The sequence below is a fragment of the Schistocerca cancellata genome, chromosome 7, assembly GCF_023864275.1.
Source record: "Schistocerca cancellata isolate TAMUIC-IGC-003103 chromosome 7, iqSchCanc2.1, whole genome shotgun sequence".
Lineage (NCBI taxonomy): Eukaryota > Metazoa > Arthropoda > Insecta > Orthoptera > Acrididae > Schistocerca > Schistocerca cancellata.
This window is the reverse complement of record NC_064632.1, coordinates 485326898-485342001: the sequence shown is the minus strand read 5'-3', so window position 1 is coordinate 485342001 and position 15104 is coordinate 485326898.

Sequence of the window (15104 nt, the reverse complement as noted above, 5' to 3'; positions counted from 1 at the left end):
ATGTCCCACCTGGTAGTTTTATTCTTCGTCGTGTGTGCTCCAAGTGGGTTTTGTGTGTGTTGTTTCGGAATGTTTTTAATACTGTGGCCAATTTTTAACCAGTGCCTCCGCATTCAGTGTCTTCTCTGTGTTTTAAGAATCGCCAACTGTGTTTTTTAACTTTCTCGTGACTTCACTGTCCCCCATGAACGTCTACATGTTAGAGTAAGACAAAAAAATGGAGGTAAAAATACACTATGTTATGTTTCCCTTTTTATCTCCTTATGTATGTATCATTTTATTCTTGTTTTAGTTGTCGTATCACTCGGCTGAAGAGCGGCGGATTGTGCCACTGACAGCCCTCCCCTGCCCATGTGGGGCAGGGGAATGATATCACAATAAAGAAAAAAAACGAAAAAACCTAGTCCAGTCATCTCCGGCGGTAATCCGGAAGGATATCGCCCTTCAATTGTGCCTTTCCGGCTCTAATTGAAGCGATAAGTCTATTGCAACAGCCAGCAGCGGCCACAGCCAGCAGCCAGCAGGAGCGGCGGCGGCGGCGTCCCCACCGGCCAGTCAGCTGAGTGGGGCTTCTGTCCCTTTTACTCTGTGTTTCTTGTCGCCTTGTACATCCCTTGTTTGCTTCTATGTCCTGTCCTATGTTTTCCCCCTTCTCACCATGTCAACCCTGGTTAGGGTTGACATCTCCCTCCGCCGCCGCCACCACTATCACGTGGTGTGCCCAATCACCCCCCCCTCAGTCCATCCCCCACTCCTCACTCTCCCATCTCCCTCACTTTTTGTTGCCACATCCCTGGCTCCTCCCTGCTGCGCCCCCTCTGATCCCTTCCCTCCACTCCCTCCCTCTGCTCCTTCCGTTTCCGTGGCCCCCGCTCGGGTGGTGGCCCTGAGGGCCACGGCCCACACTCAACTTTCGCCCTCGCCATCTCCAGCACCGGGAACTGCCACTCCACGCCACCTTCCAGTTGCTCCCATCCCCCACACCACCTCCGCCGCCGACAAACGCCCCAGTGCCACCCCTGCCCCCTCTGCATCTAAAAAGGCTCTGCCTCCTCCTCCTGCCCAGGATGTCCCTCTTCATCCACCAGCCACTCCCCACTCCCCACTCCCCACTCCCCGCCATGATTTGGTCCTCATCTCCTCCACCAGCCCTATTCTTCACACTGATCTTTCCTGCATTCCTGTCACCCACTTTGGCCCTAGTGCATCCCTCACCCCTGCCCCTTTCCCGGCTCCCTCCCGCCAACCAAAACCCTGCATCGCCCGCCGAACCTCACCGCCGTGATCACTCAGCTTAGTCTGATGATCATGGAGGAGGTGTTGGCGGAGCTCAAGGCACATCCCCATCTGGAGGTGCGTGCAGTTCACCGCATCCATAACTCAGCCGGCCCCACCTGCCTTATGCGGGTCTTTTCCGAACACACCCCTTTCATAGACCGTCTCCTGAAGGAGGGTGCCCTTCTCTTTCACCAACACTACCAAGTTGACCCTTCCCGTTCCCCTCCTGAATCCCTCCACTGCCAGAGGTGCTTGTGGTATAATGCACACCTGACATCTGAGTGCCGCAAGGCCCCCACCTGCCCGCACTTTAAGCAAGCCCACTTCTTACGGCAGTGCCTCAATCTCCAGTCCCCCCCCTCCTGTAATACCTGTAACCTCCCTCATCCTACTTACTCCCAGAAATGTAAGGCCCGACTCCCTTCTACCAGTCCTGAACTCACCGTTCCTGTCTGCCCTCTGGACGCCCCCACCCCTCCCAGCAATTCCCTCCGCCCACCCCCTACCACTGAGGACATCATCATCAGATTCCTCACCATCGTCCTCCAAAATGTTCACCCATTCCAGCGTCCCCACACCCTCCAACAGATATCCCTGGCCACCCATCCGTTTTCCACCTAAAAATGTATGCCAAATAACTCCAATAACCAGGCCCATTTCACCTTCTCCTGTCTTGACACCCTTGTCTAAATCCCTGTCATGGCGCGACAGCACCGTATCCTTTTCAACATCATCTTCTCCCTTCCTGCCAACAAGAACCTCTTCCAGCACACCCTTGCCACCCACCACGTGGATGCCTTCCTCCTCAATGAAACCTTCCTCCAACCACACCACACTGTCCACACTTCGTCCTACCTCCTTCACTGCTCCGATAATCCCCTCCCGATTGCGCGTGGCAGAGTTGCCACTGGTCACCACCGCCAGATCCCAGTTCCGCTCCAACCTCTCCTCCCGGACCCCATCGAACACCAGATCCTTAGTCTCTTCTTCCCCGGCCTTACCGTCACCTGCGCCACCATCCATGTCCGCCCTAACGCACCTATTCCCTTCGACTTCCTCTACCACATTGACCGTACCTTCTCCTCCTACGTGATCGCCACCGACCTCAACATCCATAGTCATTCCGCCGCCCAGTTACGGCGGCGGCATCGGTTCCTCTCCTCCCTTCAAGGCGACCTCATCCCCAGTCCCCAGCACACCCATCCCGAATGCAACTCCTCCCCTAACCTCCTTGGCCGCATAACGGTGGATGTCCTGGAGCCTAGTGGTAGCGACCATCTCCCTGTCCTCCTCACCATTTCAGACGGTCGTCGCCCTCGCCCCGACCCTCGTAATAACCTTCCCCAGATTACGTCCGTGACTAGTTGACAATTCCCGTGTCAACTGGAATGCCTACCAGGATACCCTCTGCACCCAGGTCGATAGCCACCCCTTCACCTACCACCACCCTGACGATGTTACCCATGCCACCTCCTTTCTCCAGCATACCTTGTCTGAGGCTGTGGAGGCCCATATCCCTACTGTCGCCATCCACCCCCACCGTCCTACCTTACCCCACAGGCCGACCTCCTCCGTGAATCCTGCCGTCTCTACCGTGCCTTCCTCCACACGCGTGACCCAACACACTACAACGCCACCGGCAACTCCAGCGACACATTCGCAATTTGCTCGCGGCTAATAAACGCCGGGACTGGCGACAAACATGCACCCATTTAAAAGCTACCCTACCTATAAACTCGTCCAAGTTATGTTCAGCCTTCTGTTGCCTTACCGGAGCTAAACCCTCCCCCTACTAACCTCTTCTCCATGATGATCACCCCTTCCCTGACACCCTCAGTAAGGCCAATCACTTTGCCTCCTACCCCTCCAATATCTTTTCCATTCCCGATGATCCCCAGTTCGATTACTCCTTCTTCCCGGATGTCCACGATTGAACTGACACCTCTGTCCCTCACCTCACATCTGGTTTCCAGTACTTGGACAACATTGCACACATGTAACTCAATGCTCCTATCACTACACAGGATCTCATTGCTACACTCCACACAAAACGTAACAATGCTCGCGGTCACGATTTTGTCACCTACCGCCACCTTTGTGAAGCTCCTGTCTCTTTCCTCTCCACCCTGGCAGGGCTCTACAATGTGCTCCTGTCCACCAGCTACTACCCGACTCGTGGAAAACCTCCCGTATCCTGATGTTCCTTAAACCTGGTAAACTGCCGTCCGCCGTCTCCGCCTACTGTCCCATCAGCCTTACCTCGGTCTTCAGCAAAGCCCTGGAATCCATCCTCACGCGACACATCCACCAGCATCTCCGTCAGCACCGCCTCCTTCCCATTACGCAGTGTGGCTTTCGGCCGTCCTCTTCCAATGACCTACTCCTTCACCTCACTCATCTCCTTTCCGAGCAGCTTAATTCCCGTCGCTCCACAATCTTCCTCTCCCTGGACCTTGAACGTGCCTATGACTGTGTATGGCATTCCGGTCTCCTCTTCAAGCTCCAAACCTTCGCCCTTCCCATTAACTACGTCCGTCTGATCGGCTCCTTTCTCTCCCACTGTCCTTCCTACGTCACCATCCATAACACGGATTGATTGATTGGTTGGTTGGTTTGTGGGATTAAAGGGACCAGACTGCGACGGTCATCGGTCTCTTTTTTCCATAAAAAAAAATTAAACCCACCCAAAGAGAATAAAAATGAACAACAGGAAAGACGGCAGACGACACAGGACAAGAAATACTCCAACAAAGAACAGACAAAACAAATTAAAATCACACCGAGTGTGACGGTGGTTGGCTGACCATAGAGAAAAAAGGAAAAAGTCAACCACAGAGAAACGCATTAAAAAAGCAGACTAAAATCGGAGGCCATAGGCCAGAATCAACACAAAAAACACACACATTTACATTAAGCGATAAAATCCCCCTGCCAAAATAAAACGCAAAACTAAGTCCGCTATGGCAGAGTCGTCAGTTAAAGCGCAGGGAGCGTATCAGGCAGCGCAAAAGTCTGCCTGAGCACAGTTAAAAGGGCGCACTCCAACAGAATATGGACCACCCTCAAGGACGCCCCGCAACGACAAAGAGGTGGATCCTCACGACACAGTAAATAACTGTGAGTCAGTCGGGTGTGGCCAATGCGGAGCCGACAAAGGACGACTGAGTCCCTGCGGGTGGCTCGCATGGATGACCGCCAAACAGTCGTCGTCTCCTTGATACGACGGAGTTTGTTTGGCATGGGTAGGTTGCGCCATTCAGTGTCCCAGAAATCGAAAAGTTTGCGGCGTAATAGCTTCCGCAAGTCAGTCGCCGGGAGGCCAATCGCCAGAGGTGGTTTACTGGTGGCCTCTTTCACCAGACGATCAAAATTCTCATTGCCAGGTATCCCAACATAGCCTGGTGTCCACACAAAGACCACAGAGCGGCCGCGACGTGCAAGTGTATGCAGGGACTCCTGGATAGCCATCACCAGACGAGAACGAGGGAAACACTGGTCGACAGCTCGTAAACCGCTCAGGGAGTCGCTACAGATCATGAAGGACTCACCTGAGCAGGAGCGGATATACTCTAGGGTACGAAAGATGGCGACCAGCTCAGCAGTGTAAACGCTGAAGCCAGCCAGCAATGAACGTTGTTTGGAATGGTCTCCTAGAGTAAGCGCATAACAGACACGACCAGCAACCATCGAGCCGTCAGTTTACGCAATGCCAGAGCCCTGATACATTGCAAGGAGAGAAAGAAAGTGGCGGAAGGCCTCTGGAGAGATTGAGTTCTTTGGGCCCTGTGCCAATTCCAGCTGAAGGCGAGGGCGAGGCACACGCCATGGGGGTTTACACAGAGGTGCCCTGAAAGGAGGCGAAAGAGGTAAAGACCCAATCTTGGAGAGAAACTCTCGGACGTGGACCGCAACCTTACTGCCAGCCCTGGGTCGACATTCTGGAAGATCGACGTGCGACTCTGGGAATGGTAGCCGATAGTTGGCATGTCCGGGCAAGCTGAAAACATGGGCAGCATAAGCGACCAGCAAACGTTGGCGCCGTAACCGCAGTGGAGGGACACCTACCTTCACTAGTACGCTGTCCACAGGGCTGGTATGGAAAGTACCAGTGGCAAGGCCTATCCCGCTGTGGAGGATTGGGTCCAGCACCCGTAACGCAGATGGGGATGCTGAGTGATAAGCCAGTCTCCCATAATCCAGACGGGACTGGATTAACGCCTGGTAGAGCCGTAACAGGGTAGATCGGTCGGCGCCCCAGCGGGTGTGGATCAAGCATCTCAGAGCAATTAGATTTCGCCAACACGCCTGTTTAAGCTGCCGAATATGAGGCAGCCAAGTCAGCCGGGCATTGAAAACTACACCCAAAAACATGTGGGTCTCCACCACAGCAAGGAGTTCGTCGGCAAGATAAAGCTGCGGCTCAGGATGGACTGTTCGACAGAACAGCAGCCGACAACCGAAAACTGAAAACTGAAAACCATGCGCTACAGCCCAAGACTGCGTCTTGCGGATAGCGCCCTGTAGCTGACGTTCAACAGCTGCAATGCGAGTAGAGCTGTAGTAAAGGCACAAGTCGTCAGCATACAGGGAAGCGGAGACAATTTCCCACCGCTGCAGAGCGCCCATTTATTGCAATTAAAAACAGGCAGACACTGAGGACAGATCCCTGTGGTACCCCATTCTCCTGGACTCGGTAGGAACTATGAGAGGCCGCGACTTGCAGGCGCAAGGTCGATACGACAGAAAATTTCTGATAAAGATCGGCAGGGGGCCCCTGAAGATCCTATCCATGAATCGTAGAAAGGATGTGATGACGCTGCTCAGACGCGGAGCTGGTAGGAAGCGGTGGGACGGGTGCCACCGCACCGTCGTGATTTTTACGAACCTTTTTCTTTTTCTGTGTGTCTCTCTCTGTGCCTTCGGTGGTTCAGGCTGTGAGGGCTTAGCTGGTACAGTTTCAGGGACGGACGACGACCGTGTGGCCCTACGACCAGCGACCGGTGGTTGTTTGAGCCATTTGCGGGTGTCCGCTTTTAAACCGGTCGGAGCTTGCGAAGGGAGGTCCCCAAGGGACCCTTTCCTGGGGAGAGAAGCCGAAGAAGTCTTACGCTTCTCTGTCTTGGAAGGGGGAACTGATGTCCCTGATGGTTTGGGTGTGTTGCTCCTGAAGTAGATGGAGCAACAGCAACAGGGAGTGAAGTGCCCCACAACCAAGGTAGCTGGTGAATTCTGACAGAGCTGAGGTCGAACTGTAGGGGACGACATAGCAGAGTTTCGAACTGGTGTTGCATCCGCGGCATAGGTGGATGTCATTGGCACAGGATGTAACCGCTCGTATTTCCGCCTAGCCTCGGGGTAGGTCAGGCGGTCCAGGGTCTTATATTCCATTATCCTCCTTTCTTTCTGGAATATCCTACAGTCCGGAGAGCAAGGGGAATGGTGTTCACTGCAGTTAACACAGATAGGAGGCGGGGCACATGCAGTGTTGGGATGTGAAGGACGTCCACAATCCCTACATGTGATGCCGGAAGTAAAGCGGGATGACTTCAAGCATTTAAATCACCGCATCGGAGGAGGGATATATGGCTTCACATCACAGTGGCAAACCATCACCTTGACGTTTTCGGGTAAAACATCAACTTCGAAGGCCAAGGTGAAAGTACCGGTGGCTACCTGATTGTTCCTCAACCCCGATGGACGCGCCGGACGAAGTCAACACCCCGTTATTCTAGATTGGCGCTTAGTTCATCGTCTGACTGTAGTAGAAGATCCCTGTGAAAAATAATACCCTGGACCATGTTTAAACTTTCATGGGGAGTGATGGTGACGGAAACATATCACAAGTGAGCAACCTCCATGACTGGGCAGAGGATGCTGTTTTGATGAGAACCGACCCATAGCGCATTTTGGACAAGCCCTCCACCTCCCCGAACTTGTCCTCTAAATGCTCCACAAAAAACTGGGGCTTGGTCGACATAAAGGATTCCCCATCAACTTGCGTACACACGAGGTACCGGGGTGAATGATCTCCACTGCCTTCTTTAGCCATACATTCCTCCCATGAGGTTAGACCTCGATCGCTTAGAGACTGCTGGTGGAGGCCCACCAGTGAGAGATGATGTACCACGCTTCATTGCGGGTCATCCGCCCTGATGCAACCCACTCCGACCAGGGGCTCTCCCCACGGGCACCAACCAGCCACAGCAAAGACCACCTGGCAGGATGGCCTTTGGCGGGAGTCCCGATGCCCCAGAGGGATAGGCATCTACTCCCTGGCATACGTGGGGAGGTAGCAGCTCAGGCATCAGCAGTGCGATCCCTGTGTAGTGAGGGGGCTACCACCAAGAGGGTACATGACAACCCCACCACTACGGGCTGGCTACCATGCTGGATGTTGGGTGTCGAAATATCCATGTACATCACGAGGGCAAAAATGGAAGTGCACAATGGAGGGAATGTATGCTACCCGGAACACACTGCAGCCGATGTGGCCGGAAGCTCGATGGAAGTCCAAGTCCATGACAAATCGGGTGTGCCAGATCTTAGGGCGAGATGGAAATATAATACACCACGTAAGGCGTCCTTCCCCAATTGGTACGCACTAACAGAAAATTTTGAAAGGTAGCGGTCAAACCCCTTAGGGGACCATCACATGAAGGCTGAAACGTTTGAGATTCCTTTTAGTCGCCTCTTACGACAGGCAGGAATAGCGCGGGCCTATTCTTACCTCTGAACCCGCAGGGGGGGGGGGGGGGGCTGCGATCTTTAATCGCCTCAGCTTTCTCAGGCCACCACCAAGGCACAGTCCTCCTCTGAGGGGACCGAGAAGAACGGGGAATGGAAGATTCTGCGGCAGTAACCAAATGTTGCCCTTTCTTTTTCTTCTTCTTCAAAATAAGTTTTCTGTTCACACTCCCATCAAGATAACAACATCAGTGTTCACAGGGTTGTATACAAACAACCCTGATTTTACGAACATTGAGGCAACCTACCATAGCCCAACTGACGTGCTAATCACTTGATCATAATCCCCGTAGTATTGACAGTTTCCTGATTCAGATACAGCAATCATGAAACTAGAGTATTTGTTGATGCAGTGCAACATGTCACGACAGATTGCACTGCCTGAGTACCGCATACTGCGTCATTGAGCTAGGTTCGCGATAATCCGAGCGTCCTAGGTTGAGCCTCTGTGGAATAAAGTTTTCGCTATGTCGAAAGCAACAGCAGAATCACCTCCCACTAAAATGGAATAAAGTCCTGGGGCACACTGCCTCTCGAGCAATATTTATGGTTATCATTGAAAAAATACCTGATGAGTACGGGGGCCGCCAGTAAACTGAATTGCACTGTTTCAGTTCCAAAGCTGAATTTGTCAGTCTATTAGCCTCTATGGGTGCTTTTCGCGCACCATTTTTAATCGTGGTTACGTCCCAAATAATCCTATCATATGGCTCTGCGGTACGACATTTATCTGGATCGCAGTCCAGGAATATCGCGAGTTGCCGGCCGCGGTGGTCTAGCGGTTCTGGCGCTGCAGTCCGGAACCGCGGGACTGCTACGGTCGAAGGTTCGAATCCTGCCTCGGGCATGGGTGTGTGTGATGTCCTTAGGTTAGTTATGTTTAAGTAGTTCTAAGTTCTAGGGGACTTATGACCTAAGATGTTGACTCCCATAGTGCTCAGAGCCATTAGAACCAATATCGCGAGTTCGTCACAACATTTTCGATATTAGCTGTGAGTTCTCTAGCAGTTTGTTGCGGTCTTTATAGCAAAAATTAATGGTTACTGATTTCAAATATTATCTTCGTAATGTAAAAGGAAATTCTTTGCATTGATAAAATTCTGAGATACTACAACGATTCCGTAGTGGAAGTCTGGCTTAGTGTATGAAATTCTGACAAACAACGTAGACCAGTTTCGTTCGATTTTTTCCAAGATTAATAAACCAGTACCTACTCCGATTCAGTGTCTCAGATTCTGCCACTGGTTGCTCGTGAATGAAACGAATAACAGGAAGCACAATGAAAACATAGACAATAAAACTACAAAATTCTCATAGTTACAAGCAGCGCTTTGAAAATCAACACACAACGATAATCGACAGGTCTGCTTGAAGGCAGCAGTAGCCAACTCCTCATAGTAAACAAGGTCCTGCCTCATATCCTATTATTCTGCTAATTTATTGCTAAATTGGTTATTTCTGAGAAGAAATGCTCTCACAGTCTTGTATGTTGTTTCATCTAGCGTTTCTAAACCAATGATTATGTCTAAATAATAATGTAACTGATTCGAGTAAGTAAGTGTGTAAGACCAAGCATTTTATCTTCATTTTACCCGGAGGTTGTTCTAGAGCTGTTATTGCTACTGAGGAAAATAGGAGACCGCATATAAACTTGAATTTTATCTATTGCAGCATTACATGTAAAACAATTTCACGAAAAACTGATACATTTAATTATTATTGTCAGCATTTAATACGGATGTTCGTTGCTGCCACTTTTATCGAAGATGGAAAGCAGTGCATGGACTCCTCTTAGTCGTTATTGTAAGTTATATGAAGCTAAGTCGTAAGATTAATATCGTAACATTTAATTACAATTGTAATAGGTTGGTTTGGGGGATTAAAGGGACCAGACTGCTATGGTCATCGGTCCCTTTTTCCAAAGACAAAGAACACCCACAGAGAATAAAAACGAGGAACAAAAGAGATCACAGACGATACAGGACAAGAGAAACTGAGACAAAGACAAGACAAAACGAACTAAAAGCACACAGAGTGTGACGGTGGTTGGCCGACCAGAGAAATAAAAAAGGAAAAGCCAACCACTAGAAACACATTAAAAAATCAATTTAAAACCGGAGGCCAAAGGCCAGAATCAACACAAAACAATAAGATAAAAATAGAAACACTCAGAGTAAAGAATAAAAACCCCCTGCCCGAATAAAACGTAAAACTAAGTCAGCCATAGCCGGGTCATCTGTTAAAAGGGCAGGGAGCGAGTCAGGCAGTGCGAACGACTGCCTGAGCGCAGCTAAAAACGGACACTCCAATAAAACATGAACCACGGATAAAACGGAGCCGCAGCGACATAGAGGCGCATCCTCACGGCGCAATAAGTGGCCGTGGGTAAGCCGAGTGTGCCCAATGCGCAGCCGGCAGAGGACAACAGACTCCTTGCGAGAAACCCGCAAGGAGGAGCGCCACACACCGGTAGCCCCCTTGATGGCCCGAAGTTTGTTGCGTGAAGGCAGGGCGCGCCATTCAGTGTCCCAAAGGTCCAGAATTTTGCGGCGTAGGAACGCCCGCAAATCGGTCTCCGGGAGGCCAACGTCCAGAGGTGGTGCACTAGTAGCCTCTTTCGCCAGCCGGTCAACATTCTCGTTGCCGGGGATCCCAACATGGCCTGGGGTCCACACGAAGACCGCAGAGCGGCCGCAACGCGCAAGATTGGTTGGTTTGGTTGGTTTGGGGGATTAAAGGGACCAGACTGCTATGGTCATCGGTCCCTTTTTCCAAAGACAAAGAACACCCACAGAGAATAAAAACGAGGAACAAAAGAGATCACAGACGATACAGGACAAGAGAAACTGAGACAAAGACAAGACAAAACGAACTAAAAGCACACAGAGTGTGACGGTGGTTGGCCGACCAGAGAAATAAAAAAGGAAAAGCCAACCACTAGAAACACATTAAAAAATCAGTTTAAAACCGGAGGCCAAAGGCCAGAATCAACACAAAACAATAAGATAAAAATAGAAACACTCAGAGTAAAGAATAAAAACCCCCTGCCCGAATAAAACGTAAAACTAAGTCAGCCATAGCCGGGTCATCTGTTAAAAGGGCAGGGAGCGAGTCAGGCAGTGCGAACGACTGCCTGAGCGCAGCTAAAAACGGACACTCCAATAAAACATGAACCACGGATAAAACGGAGCCGCAGCGACATAGAGGCGCATCCTCACGGCGCAATAAGTGGCCGTGGGTAAGCCGAGTGTGCCCAATGCGCAGCCGGCAGAGGACAACAGACTCCTTGCGAGAAACCCGCAAGGAGGAGCGCCACACACCGGTAGCCCCCTTGATGGCCCGAAGTTTGTTGCGTGAAGGCAGGGCGCGCCATTCAGTGTCCCAAAGGTCCAGAATTTTGCGGCGTAGGAACGCCCGCAAATCGGTCTCCGGGAGGCCAACGTCCAGAGGTGGTGCACTAGTCGCCTCTTTCGCCAGCCGGTCAACATTCTCGTTGCCGGGGATCCCAACATGGCCTGGGGTCCACACGAAGACCGCAGAGCGGCCGCAACGCGCAAGAGTATGCAGGGACTCATGGATAGCCATCACCAGACGGGAACGAGGAAAACACTGGTCGAGTGCTCGTAAACTGCTCAGGGAATCGCTACAGATAACGAACGACTCACCTGAGCAGGAGCGGATATACTCTAGGGCTCGAAAGATGGCGACCAGCTCAGCAGTGTAAACGCTGCAGCCAGCCGGCAAAGAACGTTGTTCGGAATGGTTCCCTAGAGTGAGCGCATACCCGACTCGACCAGCAACCATCGAGCCGTCGGTGTAAACAATGCCAGAGCCCTGATACGTGGCCAGGATGGAATAAAAGCGGCGGCGGAAGGCCTCTGGAGGGACTGAGTCCTTCGAGCCCTGTGCCAAGTCGAGCCGAAGGCAAGGGCGAGGAACGCACCACGGGGGTGTACGCAGAAGTGCCCGGAAAGGAGGTGGAACAGGGACAAGCCCAAGCCCGGAGAGAAGCTCCTTGACGCGTATGGCGATCGGACAACCCGACCGGGGCCGACGTTCCGGCAGACGGACGACTGACTGCGGGAACAGGAGACGATAGTTAGGATGCCCGGGCGAGCTTAGAACATGGGCAGCATAAGCGGCCAGCAAACGTTGGCGCCGGAACCGCAGTGGAGGGACACCTGCCTCCACGAGTAAGCTGTCCACAGGGCTGGTGCGGAAAGCACCAGTGGCAAGGCGTATCCCGCTGTGGAGGATTGGGTCCAGCACCCGCAACGCAGACGGGGATGCTGAGCCATATGCCAGGCACCCATAATCCAGACGGGACTGGATTAACGCCTGGTAGAGCCGTAACAGGGTAGAGCGGTCGGCTCCCCAGCGGGTGTGGCTCAAGCATCTCAGAGCGTTTAGATGCCGCCAACACGTCTGTTTAAGCTGCTGGATATGAGGCAGCCAAGTCAACCGGGCATCAAAAACCACCCCCAAAAACCTGTGGGTCTCCACCACAGCAAGGAGTTCGTCGGCAAGATAAAGCCGCGGCTCAGGATGGACTGTTCGGCGCCGGCAGAAATGTATAACGCGGGTCTTGGCTGCCGAAAACTGAAACCCATGCGCTACAGCCCAAGACTGCGCCTTACGGATAGCGCCCTGTAGCTGACGTTCAACAGCGGCAATGCCAGTAGAGCTGTAATAAAGGCAGAAGTCGTCAGCATACAGGGAAGCGGAGACAGAATTTCCCACGGCCGCAGCAAGCCCGTTAATGGCTATTAAAAACAGACAGACACTTAAAACAGAGCCCTGTGGCACACCGTTCTCCTGGACGTGGGAGGAACTATACGAGGCCGCGACTTGCACGCGGAAGGTACGACACGACAGAAAATTGCGGATAAAAATCGGCAGAGGACCCCGAAGACCCCATCCATGGAGCGTAGAAAGAATGTGATGACGCCACGTCGTATCGTACGCCTTCCGCATGTCGAAAAAGACAGCGACCAGGTGCTGACGGCGGGAAAAGGCAGTACGGATGGCCGACTCCAGGCTCACCAGATTGTCGGCGGCGGAGCGGCCTTTACGGAACCCACCCTGAGATGGAGCCAGAAGGCCTCGAGACTCCAGTACCCAATGCAAGCGCCGGCTCACCATCCGGTCAAGCAACTTGCAAAGAACGTTGGTGAGGCTAATGGGACGGTAGCTGTCCACCTCCAGAGGGTGCTTTCCAGGTTTCAAAACGGGGATGACAATGCCTTCCCGCCATTGCGACGGAAACTCCCCCTCGACCCAAAGACGGTTGTAAAGATCGAGAAGGCGCCGCTGGCAGTCCACTGAAAGGTGTTTCAGCATCTGACAGTGGATGCCATCTGGCCCAGGAGCGGTATCAGGGCAAGCAGCGAGGGCACTGCGAAATTCCCACTCACTAAATGGAGCATTGTAAGATTCCGGGTGGTTGGTGCGAAACGAAAGGCTCCGACGTTCCATCCGCTCTTTAATGGAGCGGAAGGCCTGGGGGTAATTCGCAGAAGCGGAACTCATAGCAAAATGCTCTGCTAAGCGATTGGCAATGACGTCGGAGTCAGTACAAACTGCTCCATTCAGTGAGAGCGCAGGGACGCTGGCAGGTGGCCGATAGCCGTAGACGCGTCGAATCTTGGCCCAGACCTGCGAAGGAGTGACATGGAGGCCAATGGTGGACACATACCGCTCCCAGCACTCCTTCTTGCCTTGGCGGATAAGGAGGCGGGCCCGCGCACGCAGCCGTTTGAAGGCGATAAGGTGGTCGAGGGAGGGGTGTCGCTTGTGACGCTGGAGCGCCCGCCGGCGATCTTTAATCGCTTCAGCGATCTCAGGCGACCACCAAGGCACAGCCTTCCGCCGAGGGGACCCACAGGAATGGGGAATGGCAGATTCGGCGGCAGTAACGATGCCGGTGGTGACCGATTGAACCACCGCATCAATGTCATCGGTAGAGAGAGGCTCAAAAGCGGCAGTGGAGGAGAACAAGTCCCAGTCAGCCTTATTCATAGCCCATCTGCTAGGGTGCCCAGAAGAGGGGCGCTGTGGTAGTGACAAAAAGATCGGAAAATGGTCACTACCACACAGGTCGTCATGCACACTCCATTGGACAGACGGTAAGAGGCTATGGCTACAGATTGAAAGGTCAATGGCGGAGTAGGTGCCATGCGCCACACTGAAGTGTGTGAAGGCACCATCATTTAACAGCGAGAGATCGAGCTGCGACAATAAATGCTCAATGATGGCGCCTCGACCTGTTGCCACTGACCCACCCCACAGAGGGTTATGAGCGTTGAAGTCGCCCAATAGCAAGAAAGGTGGCGGCAATTGGGCGACCAGTGCAGCCAGGACATGCTGCGAGACATCACCATCCGGTGGAATGTAAAGACTGCAGACGGTAACAGCCTGTGGCGTCCACACACGTACAGCGACAGCCTCTAAAGGCGTCTGGAGAGGGACAGACTCGCTGTGCAGAGTGTGAAGGATATAAATGCAGACGCCACCAGACACCCTTTCATAAGCTGCTCGGTTCTTGTAATAACCCCGATAGCCACGGAGGGCGGGGGTTCGCATCGCCGGAAACCAAGTTTCCTGCAGAGCAATGCAGAAGAAAGGGCGAAGGCTGAGAAGTTGGCGGAGCTCAGCTAGATGGTGGAAGAAACCGCTGCAGTTCCACTGGAGGATGGTATTAGCCATGGATGGGAAAGGCGTGAAGGGACTGGGGAGGCAGATTACGCCTCCGGGGCCCCTGCTGCTACTGAGTCACCACCTGGACAACAGCTATCTACTGCATCCGAGGGACTGGCGAGATCCATGTCCTCAGCGGACGCCAGGATCTCCACCTCATCCTCGGACGCAGAGGGAGAAGGTTGCGGTGGGACAGGTGCCACCGCAATTTCAGGATGCTTGGGAGCCTTTTTCTTTGACTGCTTTGCGCGCTGAGCCTTAGGTGGTTCTGGCTGGGAGGGCCTCACTGGGTCAGTCTCTGGGACTGAAGACGACCGTGACGGTTGGTTGGTTTGGGGGATTAAAGGGACCAGACTGCTATGGTCATCGGTCCCTTTTTCCAAAGA